Genomic DNA, 21,466 nt, shown 5'->3' with positions numbered 1-21,466 from the left:
TTCTGTACCAAGACAATTCTATGTATCTAATTACAGCATTAGTGTAAAAATTGTTCCAGCTGTCCAGAAGGTTTTGCTATTGGATGATATCATAACCAGGGTGTTATTAAATCTCACAGCAGCTGGAGACTTGACTCCAGTCAAGCAAGAATCCTACAGAGATATTGAGTAGTGATGGATTTCCTGTATATCTTTCAGTGAAAAAAATTAAGATTTTTTTAAAGATGTCATAACATCAACATAGTTCGTAAAATAAGTCTATATCATACGTGGAAACTACTTTAAAATGTGTATGAAGGTAAAATTTCTTGATAACATTTATTTTGAACTCTAAAAACTGTTACATAGTAAATCAAAATCACACAATAAATACACATATTTCTTCTAATTCATGTTTCCAAACATTGGTACAAACAACATAAAAAATATAGCATCAGCATATATCTAAGAAACAAAGTGCTTCTCCAACTTTATCTGAAAACCACTCTTTTTTATGAACGTAGAATGTATCCCTTCAATAAAATAATAACATAATAATCAAAGAAGGTTTTAATTTGCATTTCAAATCACACTGAGCAGCTTAAGGCCTTGCAGATTTTTCTGTGCATTTTATATGCAATCAAGTCAAAGTAGAGTCCAGCTGGACAAGGATATATGCAAGTGGCTATCAACTCTGATTTTCATCACCTTTTTTTTATTAACTCATGAGATTTGGTGGGGTTTTCAAATTTAAATGCTAATAATATTTTTTAAAATTTTGAAGAAATCAAGTTATTGCATATGACTGTGCATGTTGTACTGCCGTAGGAAGCCATAGTGCCAAGTAAAAAACACATGTCTAAAGTACTGATGTAGTGGAAAAGGGGACTACTGATCCTTTCTTACTTCATTCCTACATCTTAATGAAAAGATTTAGACCCTCAGTTTTTCTTTAAGATAATGGAAGACAGGTGGGCTCTTGTTTTGTCTGTGAATTAGACAATACAGCAGATCTATTCACTAATATGAATTAGTGGATTGTATAGTCTCCATATATTTATGCTGATATATATGAATGTACAGTGTTAAATTCTTGGCTTTGCTTTCAGAATACCAATATTAAATTTTTCCAGGAAGTTTTACTTTTCTTATCCTATTCCCAGACTCCTATCCAGAGATCATTTCTCTACATCCACAGAGACAGAGAGAAACTTGGAGTAAAAATAGTTAGAGGCCAGAAAAATAAAGTTAGGGAGGGATGGGAAAGCTGATTTTGCCAAATTTAGACCCTATCAAAACCCCTTGGGTTCTGTATTGCAAAACAGATCTGGAAACTTCTGAGTACTGGTCTGTTCTGCTGTTTGCTACATTTTTTTCCTTTCTTTTTCCTTTCTTTTTCTTTTCTTTTTCTTTTTTTTTTTTTAAATATTCCTCTGGTAACCCTAGAAACAGAGAAAGGATTGCTTCCAGGCAAGAAGCACTGCTTGCTAGAACAAGTCAATGTTAAGAAGGAATACATACCGAAAGCTGGAAAAAGAAGGCAAGTAAAAATTGGTTTTTTTGCGTGGCCAGCTCAGGAGTTCTAACTGGTCTTTTCTGTGCTCTGACAAATTTCAGTTCTCAGAAGCCTTTTACTCAAGTGGTCAATGATCTTCAGTCCAGCTATGAAATCAGGATAGAGAATGTACATATTCAGGAGTGGATATTACAAGCAGTCCTTTTTCAACCACCTTCATCTACTTCACAGAGGAAAGACTCATCAATAATCAATGTTACAAGACTAAGCCTTTTTTGCTTTTTCTACATGGCCTTTGGAGGAGCAATATGTCCAAGAACAATGCTATAAAATCATACTCTTTCTTTAAAAATACCACAGAATAGCAAACTATATTCTATCCTATCACGACCACCTTCCTTTGCTGAGATCCTAAATTCAGACGGAAAGGATTTTAAGCAGAGAGACTTTTGAAAACACTGGTTAGCCTGGACATCCTGGAAAAAAGAACATATGTGGGGAGCAAATTTTTAAGCTCACTCTGGAATCCAGGATAACATGTAGTCATACTGTTCCAGGTGAATCCTGATCAAAGTTTTAAAAACAAACCTGTTCACTTTCCTTTCTGTGCTCCACCTGGAAACGATCTTTCCAATCTCCATTTGGAAACCCTGTGTAGGTACATGCCTCCCCTGAAACCAAGTTTGGGTCTTTGCAAGGAGACTGATTTATGCATGAATCCACAGTTGTAAAGAATTCCACCTAAATTTTCTGTAGAAATTTTGACATCACAGGCTTTCTACTGGAAATCAGTTTCTTTTAGCAAACTTAGTTGATCACTTAGAAGTTATGAAACAAATAATTTAATTAAAGCAGCTTCAGTTACAGAAATCCTGCTGAGATCTGTCCTTTCCTCTTTTCTGACATACAGAAGGCTGGAATACAGCCTGTGCTGTACACCTATTTTTTCATGAGGTAGCAGACATCTTTCCATTATTATTCTGTGAAGAGCATTCACCTGTGACCTCAAATACAACTGCTCATCAGAATTCTGCTTCTGAGAGGAAACTGTGCTAACACTACTCCTGCAAAAGAATTGCAACAATTTAAGATTTTACTTTCAGAATTTCTACCACCATAGTAGAAATGGAATAGAATTTGCCAAATACGCACAAGTTTTCCCTATGTGATGGATGAGGATTGTCAGATATTTAAGTAGATGAATATGTAAATACAGATACAAAAAAGCCAGCCTCCTCTCATTCTGAGGGACAACATGCCAGCTGTGCCCCTCATTTCTGCCTTTCTCATGTTCACATCCTGTACTAGAGCTAGAAAATGTGTGATCAAATTGGGTTGTGGGAAAGGAGTTTCTGTGTACCTCACCAGCCATGGAGATTTGCCCCAAAAATGTGATTCATGGAAGTTGATTTAAAAACCAATAATCAGATTAATTATTTTAAAAATGATAATATTTCAAAAATAATTGTTATTGGCTGGAGTTAAAGGATTTCAACTTCACCTAGATTCACCAGGTGTTAGTATGGCTGGTCAGTGTTCATGAAACTGGAAATGTGAGTTCTCTTTTTTTATTTCTCTAGCTTAGTGGCTAGCACACTTGCTCACACTGTGCCACTGGGGTTATCTTCAATTTTGCATGAGAGAATCTGAACCATAAATTAGGGAAAAGATCTACCAGTTAGACAAGAGAGTATTTTTTCTCAAAACTGTGGATATAAAAGAATTATCTCACACAAGAACTGAAGGAATATATTTGCGTGTTAATTTTATGTCAAAAGACAACAGTTTTTGCAAGCTTTCTCCCAGTTCATTAAAGAGTAAGAAGTTCTAGCTTATTAGGGAATTCAAGACAAAAAACCCACAGTAGATGGTGAATTTAAGGACTTCTAAGGCCAGGGAGGATTATTATACCAAGACTGAGGTAAAACATTGCCCGGTCCTAGACTCAGTTCTCTCTCTTTGATTAAAGGCAATGTGAGGGAAGGTTTCAGCCTATTTTTTTTTTTCTTTTTTACCATTTCTACCATGAAAATATGAAAGGCCCACAATTTCCTTTACTAGTTTGTGAAAATAGTTAATCTCCTCTCTGGTAAAGAAAGCAAGAGAAATGAAGAATTCTTCTGTCTTTTTCATGTAAATATTATTGTAATATAATCCACCATGCCTGGCTATAAAAGTAGCTTGACCATTGTTAACTCTCATTTCTTCACTAGAAAACAATCATTTTCCTGTTTCAAGGTTTTTCCTAGTTATTAATCCCGCATTTCCATCTGTTCATACCAATACCTCTTCAGTAGTTAAATATGATTGATTTGAAACAAGCTCTGCAGAAAAAAGATGTATTGTTAGAGCACAATTGTCTTATACACTCTTTCAAGTGCAGCCAGGAGCTGACATACACATAAATTGTTTTGATTATTTCCACTATGCTTATCTAAATTTGTCAAAGTATTTCAGCAGATGTGTTTGACTAGCTCTTTGTATTTCCTTATTTTGGCTTCTATAACTGTACATATAAATCTTTATCGATGTCCTTACATATGACATTACATAAGACATTATATTTAGTGTTCTATATAACATTTCTGAATGTGTTCACCACTAAATGTAATGCTCTTGGACACTGGGCATCTGCCAAATCTTGTGCCAAACTTATACCAACACAGGCTCACTGAGAATGAGGTTTTAAGTGCATTTTCCCAATCAGCGATGTAAAATGATTCCCTCCTCCCTAGATTCCCCTACCCAATAGCTCAGCAATTAGAGTACAGGTAGCTGACAGGAGCCAAATGTTCATTGCTGGCCAATGTGTGGAAGTTCTAACCATGAGGCAATACTGCTTTTAGTGATGAGGTGCTCTCAGCCTTCCTCTATGATGTAACTATTTTTCACAGGATATGTGTTCTGCTCACCCTTCCTGTTACGTGGGACACACATACGTCCCTGAAAACGTTGTGACCAGTAGGTCACATCCTCCAACAACAAAAGGATGTGTCTTTCCTTATCATGCAAGGGGGGTACTTACTATTATAGTAGCAGCTATGAATTTCATTTCATATGTTCTTCATTCTAGCCCAAAATAACTTGCTGTTGTGGTTTACTGTCTGTGTTTTAAGTCCTCCTCATTAGAGCATTTAGCATTTCCAATCTAATGCCTTTAATTGCCTGGTAAGGCAACAGGGCCTCCAGCTGCTGTGGAGCAAATCTAAGGCAGAAGGAGTCAAGGTGAGATGTTTGCTTCTACAAAGGAAGTCTGCAGTAGGAGAAAGAAGTGATCTTTGGATTAAATGGGACATAATTATACTATAGAATAATTGTCAAAAAGTTCTCGTGTCCAATTTAGCTTTTCCCAAGGCCTGTCAGTGATTCAGATCACAAAAGGAATATTGAAAGCCAAAATATTAACAGCACAAAATGCAATTAATTGAGGATGCCAGAAAAGCTTTATCTGGATAATTTGGACTATGTCTGTGTGAAAAAAACAATTGTCTTTTTCATTCTGATTTAACTGAATTCCTACAAAAGCTTTGTATTGATACAAGGTTCTTGATTACACAGGGTCTCTTCTTCCACAGGTTCCATAATTTGTTCCTGTGAAGTTAAAAAGTGCACATGGTGTTTTGTGTAGATCTGTTACACAAATTGTTACACTTTGCTTCTTAACTTGAAGAAGTATGATACTCTCCAGAATGGCAATCAGAGGAGTAAGGTGGATATTTCATACAGGTGGCAAAAGGGCAAATCAGCCCTGTTTGTTCTTTGCTAGTTTAGTTATGTTCTATATGCTAGAGTCATTGAACCTGGTAAAGCCAGAGTACTTATCTCTTCATAGTAAACACAATAATATTTTTTTTTTCTGATCTGTCCACTGACTTCTTCTCATATTTGGACTGATTTTGACATTTACTAATGGCTTGAGAACTTTTGACTTCTATACAATAATTACTACTTTTTCCCCAATAGAAAAATAAGAAAAAACTAACCTTCTGTTATTGTTTTATATTTAATTTTGAATTTTTCTCTGAGACTTTTGGCTACAGGAAACTTTTAGTATACAGAAGCAACACTTAGTGAATCCTATCTTTCCTGACATGCAATCAGATAAACCGTTGATTGCCCCTCAATTCAGCACTCATAAATTACAGTCTCTACTTCACTCCTGCTAATTAGCATTAATGTACTAATGAGGTGTTTCTTAGTCTGAAACAGAGGCTGTAATAAAGCACTGGCCCATTTCAGGAGTTTGATTCCATATTATGACTACAAATATAATCTTGGTGTTGTCACCAAATAGTTGACCAAGTTAACTGGAGTTGGGATAATTAATGGGACATGTGCAATAATGGATCATCATCAACATCTAAGCACAGTGATGCAAAGGTGCTGCAAAAGCTGTGAAAGAGGCATTAGTAAGAAATCTAAAGGGCATCTGTTACTCTATGGAAACCAAACTGTCCCTAGAACAGGCCTTGTACAAATATCCACAAAGGGGTGGTCCCACCTAACACTGCTCATCTCCTACTTAAGGACATAAATCCTATTGCTTCGGTCTTTGGGGATGATCTTAAAATAAAATGATTTGTTAATCAAGATATATGATGGGAGGAGTGCATTTCATCCTAGAGGTGTTGCAATTTTGAAGCACAAGTCTCTGTGAAGGCAACAGTGTTCTGCTAGATGTGGTAAACAGAAATACTTTTCAGTTAGTTTAGAAAATTGATGTTAAATTAAGACTTAAAATACAAACTGTCTCAGACCTGAAAAAAAAAAAAAAAAAACAGAAATTAAAGCATATTTGGATGAGTCTTAGTCTTTAGATACAGACCAGACTTTTCATAATTTTTGGGGTTGTTTAGCCTGGAGAAAAGGAGACTCAGAGGTGATCTTTTCGCTCTCTATAACTTCCTGAAGGGTGGTTGTAGTCAGGTGGGGGTTGACGTCTTGCACCAGGCAGCAATTGACAGAACAAGAGGACACAGTCTCAAGCTGCATCAAGGGAAATATAGGTTGGATATTAGGAAAAAGTTTTTTACAGAAAGGGTGATAAAGTACTGGAATGGGCTGCCTGGGGAGGTGGTGGAATCACTGTCCCTGGATGTGTTTAAAAAAAGAGTGGATATGGCACTCGATGCCATGATCTAGTTGAGGTGCTAGGGCAGGGGTTAGACTCGATGATCTTGAAGGTCTCTTCCAACCCAGACATTCTGTGAATTCTGTGAATAATATTCTGCAGTATTTTAGAAAATATCGTGTCCATCCTCACAAAAAAAAATTGAACCTTAAATAAATGCAACTTATCTGAAAGTTTTGTTTTCAACTGACAGTTTTGAAGGTAATCATACAGTAGACATAGGTCCATGGGTTTTTCTCCCCTCTGTTTCACCAAACAGATGATTCCCAGATGTGTGATCATCATCCATTTAAACAGAAATGATCAGCAACTGCAGTTCTCTCATCATGGTTCATGTAACTTCTCTCAAATCCAGTCTTCTTTTTTAGAGTCCCCCAAATTTTGTCCAATTGATTAACTGCACCCAGTTATTAATAAAAAGAGTAATTTTATTTAGCAGGCCACAAAACTTCCCCACAGCTTCCTGTAATAATTAACCAAATCTGCTATATGAAATATTTCCATAGTAGGCATTCACAATATTTTTGTGATAAGGCATAGCTTCAGAAGTTTAGTAGAATGTTGAATTATTTACTGACACTGGAGATTTAGCTTTTGTGTCCATTACAGAGTTAATATCTTGGGAAAGCATTTTCCAGACCATTTAGAGGGAGATTCTGTAGAAGAAAAAAGATCTGGATAGGCATATGATACCTAGTATCGTACAGTCTGTATCATAAACATTATCTGCTGGACAGTTGTAAAGTTTGGTATAACTATAAATTAACAGACTAGTAGTAGCAGAAGTAAGCTAAGATTATTTATTAAAGATCAAATCTAAGACAGTGGTTTCCAATAGATCCTAAATTTTGAATGTCTTTCTTTTTAGCTACTAAAGTTTTCCCAACTTTTGCTGGTTAACCAATGCCAACAAAAGTTTGGAATGGGGAGTGAAGTCTGAAGGAAGCTTCCATTATTTTGGTACATTTGTTCCGCATTTTGGTTACATACATAGTCTCCACTTCTAGGTAGCTGACTTAATCCTTTTGGTTTTGTTCCAGTGCCTCGTCTGACTCTCCCTGGACATCCCTGGAAACCTAATTGACAGAAGGCAATCTGTTCCCCTCGGGAAGCCTGATCTGTCTCCTACCTGGAGCACAACAGTGAACCATACAATTGCGAACAGCTGATTGTTAAGAGGATGTGATGCTAATTGCTACCTGTCAGGAGAAATGGGTGCCTGGTTGGGTAAGTTATCTTTCAACCATTGTCTGAAATACATCTGTTAGATATTATTCTTCTCTACTGGTGCAGTGGTTGCACAGGTCCTCCACAAAGATTCAGCCCCAGCAAAAAGACAGCAAGTTAAAAGCAGTGTCCTAATCAAACACTGAGGGCCACAAGGCTCATTAGGATGTAAAATCAAGGTCAGGCACACAATAATATTTAATATGAATGCACTCTGTGTTGCCACCTAAACAACAGATGCATAGATATTATATATATATTATATGTGCATATATTGCTATATTATATTATATTATATTATATTATATTCACTTCTTCATAAGTCTGTCCAATAATTTTTTTTGTTCAGATGAATAGAGTGGTTCTGAAGCAAATGGTTGAAAATTATCCATATTGGTTAATTTCAATGAGATATTCTATCAGCAAAAGCAATCTGAATTCCTTGAAGATAAATCTAAAGGAGAAGGTATGTTCAAAAATCACACCTAATCACACCTAAAGGAAATTCAGTTCAGAAGTTCAGTTTAAAGTTGGATTGAAATCAATATTCATGAAACCCATGGTCAGGACACAGATCCTTTGCATGCGCTATCTCACTTTAGAGACCTTTTCTAATAAGGCCACATTAGAGGCAAAAGTAAACATGCAGTGACTCAGCCAGGAATACCTTTTTGAACTAGAATTATAGAGTAGTTTGGGTTGGGAGGCACTTTTAAAGACCATTTCTCCAAGCACCCTACAATGAGCAGAGGCATCTTCAACTAGATATTGGTGCTCAGAGCTCCACCCAACCTGGCCTTGAATGCTTCCAAGGAGGGAACATCTACCAGCTCTCTGGACTACCTGTTCCAGTGTTTCACTACCTTCATTAATAAAAAAATCCATTCTTTTATCTAGTCTGAATCAACCCTCTTCTGTTTGCAAACCATTACAACTTCTCCTATCACTACAGGCCATGTTAAAACTCTGCCCTCATTTCTTATAAACCCCCTTTAGGTACTGGGAGGCTGTTATAAGGTCTCCCCAGAACCCACCCTTCTCAAGGCTGGATAGCCCCAACTGTCTCAGTCTTTCCTTATAGGAGAGGCACTCCCACTCTCTGATCATCTTGTGGTCCTCCTCCAGACCTGCTCCAACAGGTCTATGTCTTTCCTGGACTGAGAACTCCAGAGCTGGATGCAGTATTCCAGGAACTAACCAGAGGGAAGAAGGAGGGGAATATCACCTCCCTCAACCTCATGGCCACACTTCTTTTGGTGCATTCAGGATACAGTTAGTTTTCTGAGGTGCAAATGTACCTTGCCAGCCCAAGTCCAGTTTTTCATTTACAAATCCCCACAAGTCCTTCTCTCAGGGCTGCTCTCAATCGCTTTATCCCACAGCCTATATTCATATGGAGGTTGCTTGACCCATGTTCAGGGCCTTGCAGTTGGTCTTGTTGAACCTCAGGTACACATGTGCCCACTCCTTGGTCTTGCCCACGTCCCTCTGGATGGCATTGCATCCCTCAGGTCAGTCAGCCACACCTCTCAGCTTGGTGTCTGTGAACTTGTTGAGGGTGGTCTTGATCCCACTGTCTGTGTCATTGATGAACATATTAAACAGCAATGGTCCCAACACAACCCCCCAAGGACATCACTCATCATTTTTACTCACCTGAAAATTGAGCAATTGACCACCAATACCCAGATGTGACCAGGTAGAATATCTTTGGCCTCTTAATGTTTTTCCTCAAAGCCCCTTCCTATTCTTGTAAGAAAAGCTAAAGTATTGTTGTTTGTGTCTGTAGACAGGTAGGCAACCCAGTATATACACTAAAAAAAAATAAATATTGGTCTCTGTACATAATGTATGTGAATAACTCAAAGCACATTCCTCTCCTAATCAGTCCTTATCAACTATAATATAAAGTAAAAATGCTGATGATCCAATTACTTCAGTATATGCTTCAATTTATACTGTTCTGCTGAGCCTGTCATTAACAGCTCATTACAGCAACTTTCATGTCAAGTTCCTGATAGATCTGGAAAGGGAGTTCACATCAGCAAATATTACTCATGCAAGTGAGAGTTTCAGAGTAAACCAGGGGGGAAATTCAGCTGTTGCACCTTTCAGTTTTCATACCACCAAAGCTAGCTATACATGATTGCATTATTTTGACACACTGCATTTAATGATACAGTATTTCAAAGGAGGTTCACATGCCCCTGCACAATCACTATGAAATATCAACTCCACATGTTTCAATCATGCCATATGCTGTTGAAACAAGCATAGAAAAAAACAAAAAAAAAGAAATACTACAATGTATTCCTGGGAGGCTGACAAGCACTTCTGGACTTAAAGGGATGTGTCTTCAAGACAACAGGCAAGTATTTATGTCTACAAAGTCATACCACATTTAAGGCAAAAACCAATCTGCTAAGAGGGACAGCCTTTAGACAGCAACCATACCAGCAACAAGATCTCTAATACATCCATAACTTTAATTTGTTCAGAAAAGCACAGATTTTAATTTATTCAATTGTATCAGGAAAAAAATAAAAACAACGTCTTCCTTTTTTGGTTCATTACATCAGCTGCCTAGATTTACTGAGACAATAACACAGTCATAGCAGGGAAAGGAGAGAAGAAATGATGGAGGGAGTACAGCTGTAGGTTGTCTCTCTCTGAAATTACCAAGTTCTTCCTGAAAGTCTGTGTGTCCTTCAGGATCACTCTGTCATCCAGAAAGCATTATGTATGCCTTTCTGTGTACAAGCAAAGAATTAGAAAAAGCAAAAAAAGATTAGAAGCAGGCAACCTTTCTGTATATTTAAGCCCATCATTGGTTTAGGAGGAAACAAACCCACACTATTTTGAGCAATGTTCTTGTGTTTTACAAAAGTGGATGAGGGTGGGTTAAATCAGAGTCTACCTGTCTGAACTGGAAGACAGGCCAGAGAAGGGGGATAGAAAGGTCAGAGGGATGCTGGGCACCTTGAACTCATTACTCTGGCTTCTAACTTGTGTACGTCTTGTGGCGTACGTCAAGAGGATGAGATTGGCATTTGTTTCTTTTTTCAGCAGGGTTGCCCTGTGGCTTCCCCTAAAATGAAGGAGTATAATCTCCATGGGGCAAAATTAAAGCCAGAGAACTTTCTGCCAAGAACCAGACAAGGAGAAATGGTTTCTGGGCCTTCCTCTTTGGGACGCATGCCAGGTGAAACATTTTAGGATTTCTCCATCATTTACATAAACACATCTCTCTTGTTTTCTTAATCATAGGAGGCTGGGAGTGTGGTTTTTTTTTTTTTTTTCCTGTACTTTTGTGTTTCTCTGCTGGTTAGGAAAATAAATTGCCATTGCTTTACATACCTTGGTTGTTCAGCTTTAGAATTTGTCTTCTGAGAGCATGGTAATAATCATAGTGTTTTCTCACCAGTATTGTATTGCACAAGTGCAGCCAAATTTTACGGTTGCAGAAAGCATTAACAGGCCAGGCCAAAAGGCTCTTTTGACTTTGATTTAATATGAAATTTTACATTGCATCCTCAGGTCTTTGTATCATTACTATAATTACTTGACATTTTATTTTTCACACTGGCTGCAGAAAGGTACTCTCCATGGCCCCCAACTCAGATCCGCAGAGACCAGTCAATCAACAACATATTTGTGCAAGATGCAGTATTATTAACTATATTTCATAAATCGTAGCTGTGTAGACCCACTCTAAATGCCTCCTTGTTTCTTACTAGTATTTTCCTATCTTTTTTTTTCTCCACTAGTTTGCAAAGTATTTCCTTTTAAAAACTCAGTCAATTATTTATAGAAGAATACAGAGGGCATGACATTTAACATATTGAACAAGGACAGATTCCCTGCTTCGAGCAACTTTGAACATCAGGGCTCAGTCATGCTGTGTAGGCACAGCTGAGATTATCATGCTTTGACAAGACAAAATTGTTCTGGAGTTTCAAGGCACTGAAAGGATAACACCCTACTCTACTTTCCTTTTGGAAATTCCAGACTGTTTCTTCACTGCATCTGACCTATTTTTTTTAAGATAAAGAAAACAGTTTATTCTTCCACTCTTCCTATCCCACACAAATCCTTGACTAATCCTATTGGAACAGTTTTTCTTTACGATAGAAACCACAAGGTGAAATTTTTTAAATGGCAACCTTATAGTATACGGAGCTGTAAGGAGCAGTCACCACCCAACTTAGAAACGTGAAGGCCACAGCTCTTCTTCCTGCACAACTCCTAGGAAAGTACAAGGAGCTGAAAATTAAGGAAAACCTACTAAACCATTATAAATACAGCAACATCATCTCTGTGTCTTTAGAGATGTATAAGGGGGGTAATTTCTAATTTAATTTTCAAGCTATTTAGAAGAGTGAATTACAAAGACATCATAACAAGAACAAAGAAAAGGCAAAGCTGGAACTGAGGAAGGAAGTCTGGTAGAGGGTGAGGTTTACCCTCCAGTGGCTCTGACACATGTAAAGCTCTGTCTTGGAAGAAAGCTGGAATTCTCACATAGTGAATAGAAAGTCATAGTAAGAGGAGACTGGAGAGAGGGTTCCAGGCATACCAGTAATGAGTCTTTAACAAGGAGACCTTTGCAAGTTAGGCCTCACCACAGACTAATCTGAGAAGCTGTTTGAGGAAAATATATTAATTACAGAAATAGGTATGAAGAAAAGAGCTTAGTTTCTAAAGAAAGCCTACCGGCTTCTTTCTGACTACAACATGATGCAAATACCACTCTGTGTCTCTAGAGGATATGTTCAGTCAATGCCCAACATGGCATTAAAATAATCTTATTTATTATTGTTGCTATTTCTATTACAGTAATTCCACTGGGAATTAAAAAAAAAAACCCTGGAATTTAAAGGGGTTTTTCTGCTTTTCTCTTGATAAAGCTTAGTGCAAGTCATAGCTCCAGAGAAACCATCTGGGATTTCAGACATAACAACTTGTCAGTCCCTCTGCATGAGAAACTAAAGCTCTGGTACAAATAGTGGCTTGTCTCCATTTCCTAACTGGAGAACTTTATCATTATGCATTAATTCTGAGCATTAATTATTTATTTGTTTATTATGATACCCAGTATGTCACATGGGACAAAGGACTATTTTGCAGAACATTGGAGTGGAGTCCAGTGCAAAATTTAGAGGTTTTAAAGTCATGAGAATAAATTTTATCTTTCCTTTGGCAGTTAATTTGCTAAATCAAAACAGAACACCTCTCTTAAGTCAGCATAAATTTTAATTTACCAAGTTTTCTTGTAAAAAATAGGTATTTTCATTCATGGTAGGGGAGAGAATCTAGTCAGCTTAAAATGTTCAGTGATTTGTGAGAAGATACAGAAGAGTAGAAATTCAAACTATTTTCTCATAATTTTTTGCAGATGTTACATTTTTCTAATTCAGCCTGAATTCTCAAAACATTTAGTCTTGTCAAAAGACTATTTTTGACTCACCATAGCTCCTAAAACCACAGGTAGTTCCATTCTGTACACCCAATATAAGATTGACTAGTAATCTGGTCAATGTGTAATTATTTTTTTAAATGCTGGTGGAATTGAACATATCACATCAGAAAACTCCTCTCCATAGACCACCAGCTTTTCAAATTACTCTAAAAGTGCAGAAGTCCAAACAAAAATGATCCAACAGGGTTTTCTGCCTCTAATGGGAAATTCCTCAGTCATTAAACAGCATGAATAAATATTAAGCACTAGGAAAAAAAATTGGGATCCATGATCCTCATAAACATTAAAATAGGGATTTGTTGAACTTGAATCCCTGGCTCTGTTGGTGTAGCTTAGGAAATTTTAAACTTCTTCCAAAATGACAAATAATGGTGCACATGTTGTACAGAAGCACAATTTTTAAAAGGGCCTTGTAAGGTTTGCTGTTGACTGTATCTAAACCTAGAGCAATTTCTCAATGATGGCATCTAATCAGTGTTTCAGCCACAGCTGAGATTCTTGGGGAGTCATCCAAATTTTTTTCATTTATCTGCTGCAAGGTGCATTTTCATGCAAACCTATTCAGCTGACACAGACATTTCTTAATTCCTTCCAAAACCAGCAGCTTTTGATACAAAACACACAGAATAAAGGATTACAGTTTCATTAAGGCTTCATTGACAATAATTGTGTATGGCTCAGGCTGCAAGAAGGTAACAAAGCCTGCTTTTGTAGTATTATCAAGAGAAGCAATATGAACTTCATTCTTTCTTTGCTTGAGAATAAACAACTTTAAGAATAGTTAAGTGTGTGGTGCCAAGCTTACTAATGTGAGTAATTTCCTGAATTTTTTTTTATTTCTGTGATGTACCAAGCACTGAAAAATACTTCCTGTTTTTTGCCAGCATTCTCCCTTTCTCTCTCTCTCTTTCTCTCTCTCTACCTCCCTACAAGTCACACATGGAGAAAAGAATAATCGGCTCTTTTCCATAAGTGTCCTTTTTTTTCACCAGTGCATGAAGAAATGCATTCTGTGATTGACCTGTCTTGGCAAATTTCCATAGTCAATAATTTGCTATAAAAATTATTTGTGAAAATGCCCATTTATATTCATACCAGAAGAATGATAGTTTGAGCAGTTCTGCTGTCCATAACTGTGGCTTTATCTCAGAAGGAGAGATGTGGTCCCTGAAGTAGGCTTCAAAATACTAAGGCCTGCATAGCTTCACGTCAACTCCACTGAATACAAAGAGTTTGTTTTGCTACCATCCATGTAAATTCCATGTATCACCATTCTGCAGTGCTTTCATTTTCCAAGGGGTCTAAGATACAATCATTACACTAGACTAATACTGAAGAGATAAATATGTGCCTGATAGTACAGCAGGGATGAAAATCAAACGTCAGATTGTTCTGACAAAGAACAAACCCAGAACATTTCACTCACAGTTCCTTCTGTTGCAGTCAGAAACTACAAAACAAAATTATGTCCACATTCTGAATCAAACTTGAGTTTTGGAAGAGGGAAGAGGTAATCAAACCTTTCTTCTAGCTCCTTGCTAATATCTACTAAGCTCTCTGACCCAGACACACTCACCATTCAAATAATCTGGACCTCTCCATTTAAATTTCTCTGGCAGAGCCTGGCATTGTCAGGTGCCCCTGACCCATCAGCCTCTGGCCTTGAATGGAGACAGAACCACTGGGAAAATGGTGAGCATCTCTGCCACCTACTTTATATTTGTTTGACCTCTCCAAGGCTTTTTTATACCCCTTTCTTTCCTAGTGAAAAAATCAAAACTCATCAAGATGTCATTAATTCATAGCAATAACTATACACTAGAGAAGACTCCTGTGTCTTTCTCCTCGCTGCCATATGAAGAACCATTTTTTTTAAAAGCTGATATGTTTGCATACTTTTCTACTTTATGGCACCAACTTTTGAGCTAATTGAAAAAGAAATGAGTTCAATGCAGGTGCCTGGTTTGTTCATAAGGCAGAGACAAGAGAGAATACAGTGAAATATATACAACTGTATAAACATTTGGCATTTGAGGAATTATAAAATTAACAGTATTCAGCAGTAGATTCCTCAGTCCATCTTCACTGTCTCAAACAATTCTTGAGCAGACATGTTTTCAGAGGAAGAACTTGCGAAAGATTTAAAGGGGGACATGGTGAAAGGCAGAGGGCTTTTTTTATATGTTTAGGGGGATAATTGCATCACAATTCATAAGCTGTGCATAACCAGAACCTCTGATTTACCATAGCATGCACTTACGAGTGTGGCTGTAATTGAAGATAAGAGTCTATTAGAGCAAAAATTGTCAGTGGAGAGACTAATTCATACTGCAGAGAAATAGGAAGGGACACTGCTTAAGGAAGAGACTTGATGACAAAGTAAGAACAACTGACTACCTAACAAATAAGTAGATTTGTAAAAATGTGTAAGTCAATCCATGGTGAAGCTGCAGGAAATTCAAGGGATGTTTTGAACAAAACAGTCTCTTTCTGTTTCACCTGAGAGTTTTCATGTTAGAGCCAGGTCAGTGAATACACTTTATCTTGGGAATCCATTAAGTGAAAGAGTAGAGGGCTTTCTGCCTGACAAAGAAAGCCTAAACTATTTATACTTGACAAGAGGGAGTAAGAAAATCTTTTGGAACAAGGCATTTTTCAGGGATTTAAATGACTCTGTATGCAATTCTATGATTTACAGTTCTGCCATTGATCTATCACATGACCTTAGGCAAGTCACTTCACCTTTATGCCTCAGTTAACCTGTTATACTGACATAATAACACTGAGCCTTACTGGGCTTCAGGATGATGAAATATTTCTTTCCTAGAGCTAAATCCCCTCTGTGATGTGAAAAAAAACCTCCTCACCATTGATTAACCTAATCTATGGTTCAAATTGAGCAAATGTACCTATGTGTTTGGAAAAAAAAATAATTTCAAACTTTAATGGTCTGATTTTTTATTTTCAATCTGAAATAACAACTGGTGTGCAAAGGTTTGATTAAAGAGAATTGTGAGGGCTTCCTAATGTGACTCAAGGAGTGGATGTGCAGGGATCTCAGTGGTAGGGAACGTGCATATAACAATTTGGTGTCCCTTTGCATTCCCTGCAGCATGCCTCTGGCTGTAGGAGCCAGAATCTAGCCCTAAATTAATAATTAGCACTTTCAGTTTAAGCTCTCCAGGAAATGTCATGAGGACAGACAGAAGCAGTAGAAAATGTTAGTGGGCAGTGTAGAAAGATAAGTGCCAAGAGATTTATACCCTGCATTCTTGACAAGCCAGAACAGAATATCAGGATTTAAATAACCCACTGGCAAGACCTTTCACATCAATTTGACTGTGGTGGGAGGATAAACTCTACAGGGATGGCCTGCATGTGTCTTCACAGGTAATAAGAAAGAGGTACCCGCATCAGCATGCATGTGAGTGCAGAATGGGCTAAACCCCTGTATTTGCAAGTGGCTAAAATCACATATATCAGGTTTTGCTTTCCCTTAGCTGTGTATGTGTTTTGAATTTAGCAGAAGAAAGCAGGGCCCCAAAACTTTATGATCAACATGAAGAAAATAGATTAAATTCAGCAATAGAAATATCACAAATTCTCTTTTAAGGCTGCTTGTAAAAATCTCATTTTCCAGTAAAATTTAGCAACATATTTTTCTTTTAAGATAATATTGCCAATGTTCACTATGACACACTATGGACACATATTTGCTGAAGGCCCAAACAATTTTATATACATAATTTGTACCAAGATTGACATTTTTATTGCAGTTACATAAAACTAGCCACTTCCTCCTACAGGTATATAATTAAATTAGATTTTAAAACACCAACCACAAATGAAAAAAAAATTGTTTGAGTAATATATTTTGCAAGTATCTTGCAAGTTATCCTAAATAAATAGGCACTCATTTTTGCAGAGTTGCTTTTTCACTCCTAAGTGTTGTAACATGCCACTGAGTCTGCTGTAGAATATTTGATTTATTATTAACACATCTATTAAACTAAAAATACATATTTTATAATTTATGTGTGAATAACACTATTAAAATGCAAGATCTGGCTTACTCCTTGATTTCTCAAGTTCTGTAAGGTAAGGGAAATTTTTTGAGATGAGTTTGTGACCTAGGTTTTTTTGAACATTGCACCAAAATAGGCAGCAGTGGACACAACATGAAAAGCTGGATTAGAATAAAAAAAGCATTCCACCCATGCCTGGAAAAGGTTTAATCTGATAGACCATAATTTCATACAATTATGTGCTTCTGTCAGTGTATATGTAAATTGAATTGAAATTAAAATGAAAATATACAATGTATGCACATGTAAAAATATATGTACACTGTACACATGATAGGTATACACATTTTTCATATATGTAAGAGAAAATAACTGTAGATGACATCACATTTTCAAACACAATGTTTGGCTCAGATAAAACACACCCTGGGGTTCTACAGGCACAAAATATAACTTTTTTATAAAACCTGCCTATTTCATCAAAGAGCCCATCACAAGGGGTTGCAGTCATAATAGAGGAGCCCATCTGTAGAGGACCAGAGATTTAGGTGGGGTTTAGTTGTTCAAACACCCTTCTGGGTTAGCAGAGGTTTGCAGTTAGGTCTAGGGACATGTTACCAACCTTAGCAGCACTTCTACTGGAACACAGGTTTGCTCTCAGTGTGGGATGCAAGTCCTGACAGGGTTCAGCCCTGAGCTGACTACTGAGCCATCCTGGGCAAGTTAAGCAAATCAGAGCTGCCTTCTTGGCTGCAGAGTGCACCAGCTTCTGGGCTTTGGTATTAGCCAAATTTCTGTGCACATACATGCAGAGTGTGTGTGAAAATGAGTAAATGATCCGTGTAACTCTGGGTGCCAGTTTCTTGGGTACCGTGCTGTGGAATACTGTCATCCCCCAGACCACACCTGCCTAGGCATGAGACCTGCTAAAGATACACTGAAGGGGTTTGAATCCTTCTGAGGCTGAAGCATAAAGGGCTGAATGCCACAGAATATCAGGATTTATTTCTATTGTGGTCTCCAGCAGCATCTTGAGTGACTTGCTGGCAGCAGCAGAGGCACCTTAAGGGTTAGACAGCAGCTGAGCTGCAGTTTTGAGAATCTGAGTGATGCCAGAATAAGAATTTCACCATTGGTCCTGAATTAGGTACTAAAATAACTTCAGTTAGCTGGCAAATTTGAAACTGCTCCTCAGAAAAAAATCTGGCTTTAATTGTGGCTGATGAGCAGTTTCAAAAATCTGTACAAACACACTGTAAATGTAAGTAAATACTGATCCCTTGCTGAGTTCTCAGATCTATTGCAAACAATCTGAGCTTTCACAAAAATACACAATTTTCCACTTATCCTATATTTTGTCTCACATTAGGTCTCTTGCCAAAAAGCCTCTTGCCAGCAGTCAGTTTAATATGAAGAAGGAAACAGTCTTATTAGTTTAGTTTATTTATGATGACAAAAGGAAAAGCATGAAAACCCCAAGTTGTAAGTGGTAATTTATTCCTGATAAGTAGTAAATCAGCAGGATTTCACTGCCCACATGGGGACCTGCAGTTAAATAATTAATGATAAATAATGAGCCTCATAAATGTTCACAGTGTTTTTGAGCAACTATTTACACATGAGCTCATTCTACAAACTCTCCTGCTGCTATAATCATGATAACCTGGTGTCCTTTCTGCATTACAGAAACATAAGATGATAACACAAACCATCTCTGTGGTTCAGTTTATATTATTCATTGCCAGGTTACACTAATTATTCACTGCCTCCGAGGCAGTGCTGGGTTAATTCATCAAACTGATGTATCTTTTGTCATGATAAACTTAGCTCACACTATATCATCATACATTCCACTGATGTGGCCTTTGTCTAAAAAAAAGTGCAGAACTTAAAAGAAATCAGCAAGGGAAGGAGACTGTAAATGTTTATGTTCTGGGTCACAAACTGATCCTGGTATTGAAATAATAAAAGAAATTTTAAAAGTACAGTAAAAAAAATTTCAAAAATATCAAAGGGTCTGGACCCCTGTAGATTTGTGTGCATCATTTTTCACCATCACTTTTCAACATTAGGCATTAGAAGAGACAAAGCCAGCTCTAACATGGTAGTTTTCATATGCCAGAACCTGGGAAACCCTCAAGTTCTTGAGAAAACAAATCACCTGAGAATACCTTCAGTTCTCATTGACTTATGTCCTGATAAACAGCCAGGATAATGCCAATGCACTTTATTTCCTTTCCTTTCCCTAGGTCGTAATCTTTCCTCTTCTGCATTGTCTAGCCACTACATCATGAATTTGTTGGGAAGCAAGATCAGGAACTTCAATAGCTCAAATCTTTTGTGCTGTTCACGTTTTGGTTTGCTTCTGAAGCATCCAGCATGACTCCATAATGACCCAATCTACAAGGGCTGAGGGAAGTCATCACCATTGTCCCTGCTTTTGGTTTTCCATCATCCCAACATCCTTCTCTGTGTATTAAATTCAAAGCATTAAATTCAGCACTGAGTTGAAGTTCAGCACCTTATGAAAATCTAACATTTTTAGCTAGACTGTCCATGCTCAGACAGACTTTTGGAAAGTTTTTGAAGTAACCCCTGGTCATTAAAAATTAGCTGTAGGGTGGTCTTGCAGGAGGTAATGTTCTTGGGTGTCTGACATAGCACACTGCCCACACATGTGAATTCAAGCTAGCAAACCTAATGGCCACTCAGTTATTCTCTTCAAATTGATAAAAGAAAATGACAGGGGAGAACACAACTTGGCCCAATTTTTTTTTTCAGTTTGAGAGGCAAGGGAGGGAGGTGAGTGCAGAGAAAATAGAGAATGTTGATTTTTAAAAAGTGATTGCATACCGATTCACAAAGTCATATTATAGCAGGAAACAGAAAGGGAACAGAATGCATGGAGCAGTTGTCTGGGTTTGTCTAAATAAAAAAAGCTAAAACTCAAAAACCAACAACCCAGACCATATCTGATGCATGAGGCTCTGCCCAAGCAGGGGAGAATGGGTGTGAGAGAGGGGCCAAGGCCACGATCCCCTGCTGGAGGGCGAGCAGGGCAGCAGGGACACACCAGAGCAGGGCACGGGGACAGCCCTGACACCTGCCCAGCTCCCAGTGCCAGGGCTCAGCTCCTGCAGCTCAGCTCCTGCAGCAGCAGCCATGGTCTCCTGGAGGATGCACAGGGCAGAACCACCCAGCCCAGCCCACGCAGGGACACCCTCAAGTGCCTGGGCAGGAGATGGGGGGATCGGTCCCCACAGTCTGTGCCAAGCACCTCCCTGGCACCAACAAGGCATGGTGTGTTTGATTATGTGGAGTTGAAAAACAACAATCTGTGCTCCAGTGGCCTGCTCCCAGCCTCACTGGCCTTCTGCTGGAACATGGGGACAGCATCCTCATCCAGCCCACCAGCCTTCTGCTCCTCAGCACCCTGCTCCTCAGCACCCTGCTCCTCAGCAGCCTGCTTCTCAGAACCCTGCTCCTCAGAACCCTGCTCCTCTGCCTCCTGTATCCTTGACCTCCATTTGTCCACAAATCCTATAGCCCTGCCAGAGCTCACAGCTCCTTCTCCACAAACATTACCCTGAGACTGCTCTGTCCCACCACGCCTTTGCCTGATCCAGTGTCCTCTCTCTGGTTCCAGAAAGAGGTTTGATACTGTACTTGGCCATATCTGTAGGCTTTCCTGCTCCCATTTTCCTTCCCATCGAACCAAATTGTCATTATTACAGATGGTCATCGTCTCTCTAAGCAGAGAGAAAGCATAATATCTTTCCCTGCTCTCTATTCCTGGGAATAATAAACATCCTTCAAAACCCCCTTGTATTGTTAAAATTGAGGCATAGGCACTCTGGGCATGCGTTTTTGCTATCAAAAGAGAAATTCAATATTAAACTGTTTTGCTTCTGGAGACTTGTTTGTTTTAAGAGCAACCTTTTTTTTTCTTTTTTTTTTTTTCTTTTTTTTTTTTTTTTTTTTTTCCTTTTGGGTCTCATAGAATTTCATCCACCTGGGAAATGAGGGCTTGAACCCAAAATGAACTCAAAGCAAGAACTCTCCTTCCATGTATTTATGACTCGATAAGTGTGTAGTTTTTTCTCCGTCTT

The sequence above is a fragment of the Anomalospiza imberbis genome, chromosome 1, assembly GCF_031753505.1.
Source record: "Anomalospiza imberbis isolate Cuckoo-Finch-1a 21T00152 chromosome 1, ASM3175350v1, whole genome shotgun sequence".
Taxonomy (NCBI): Eukaryota; Metazoa; Chordata; class Aves; order Passeriformes; family Viduidae; genus Anomalospiza; species Anomalospiza imberbis.
This window is presented reverse-complemented; position numbering follows the sequence as displayed.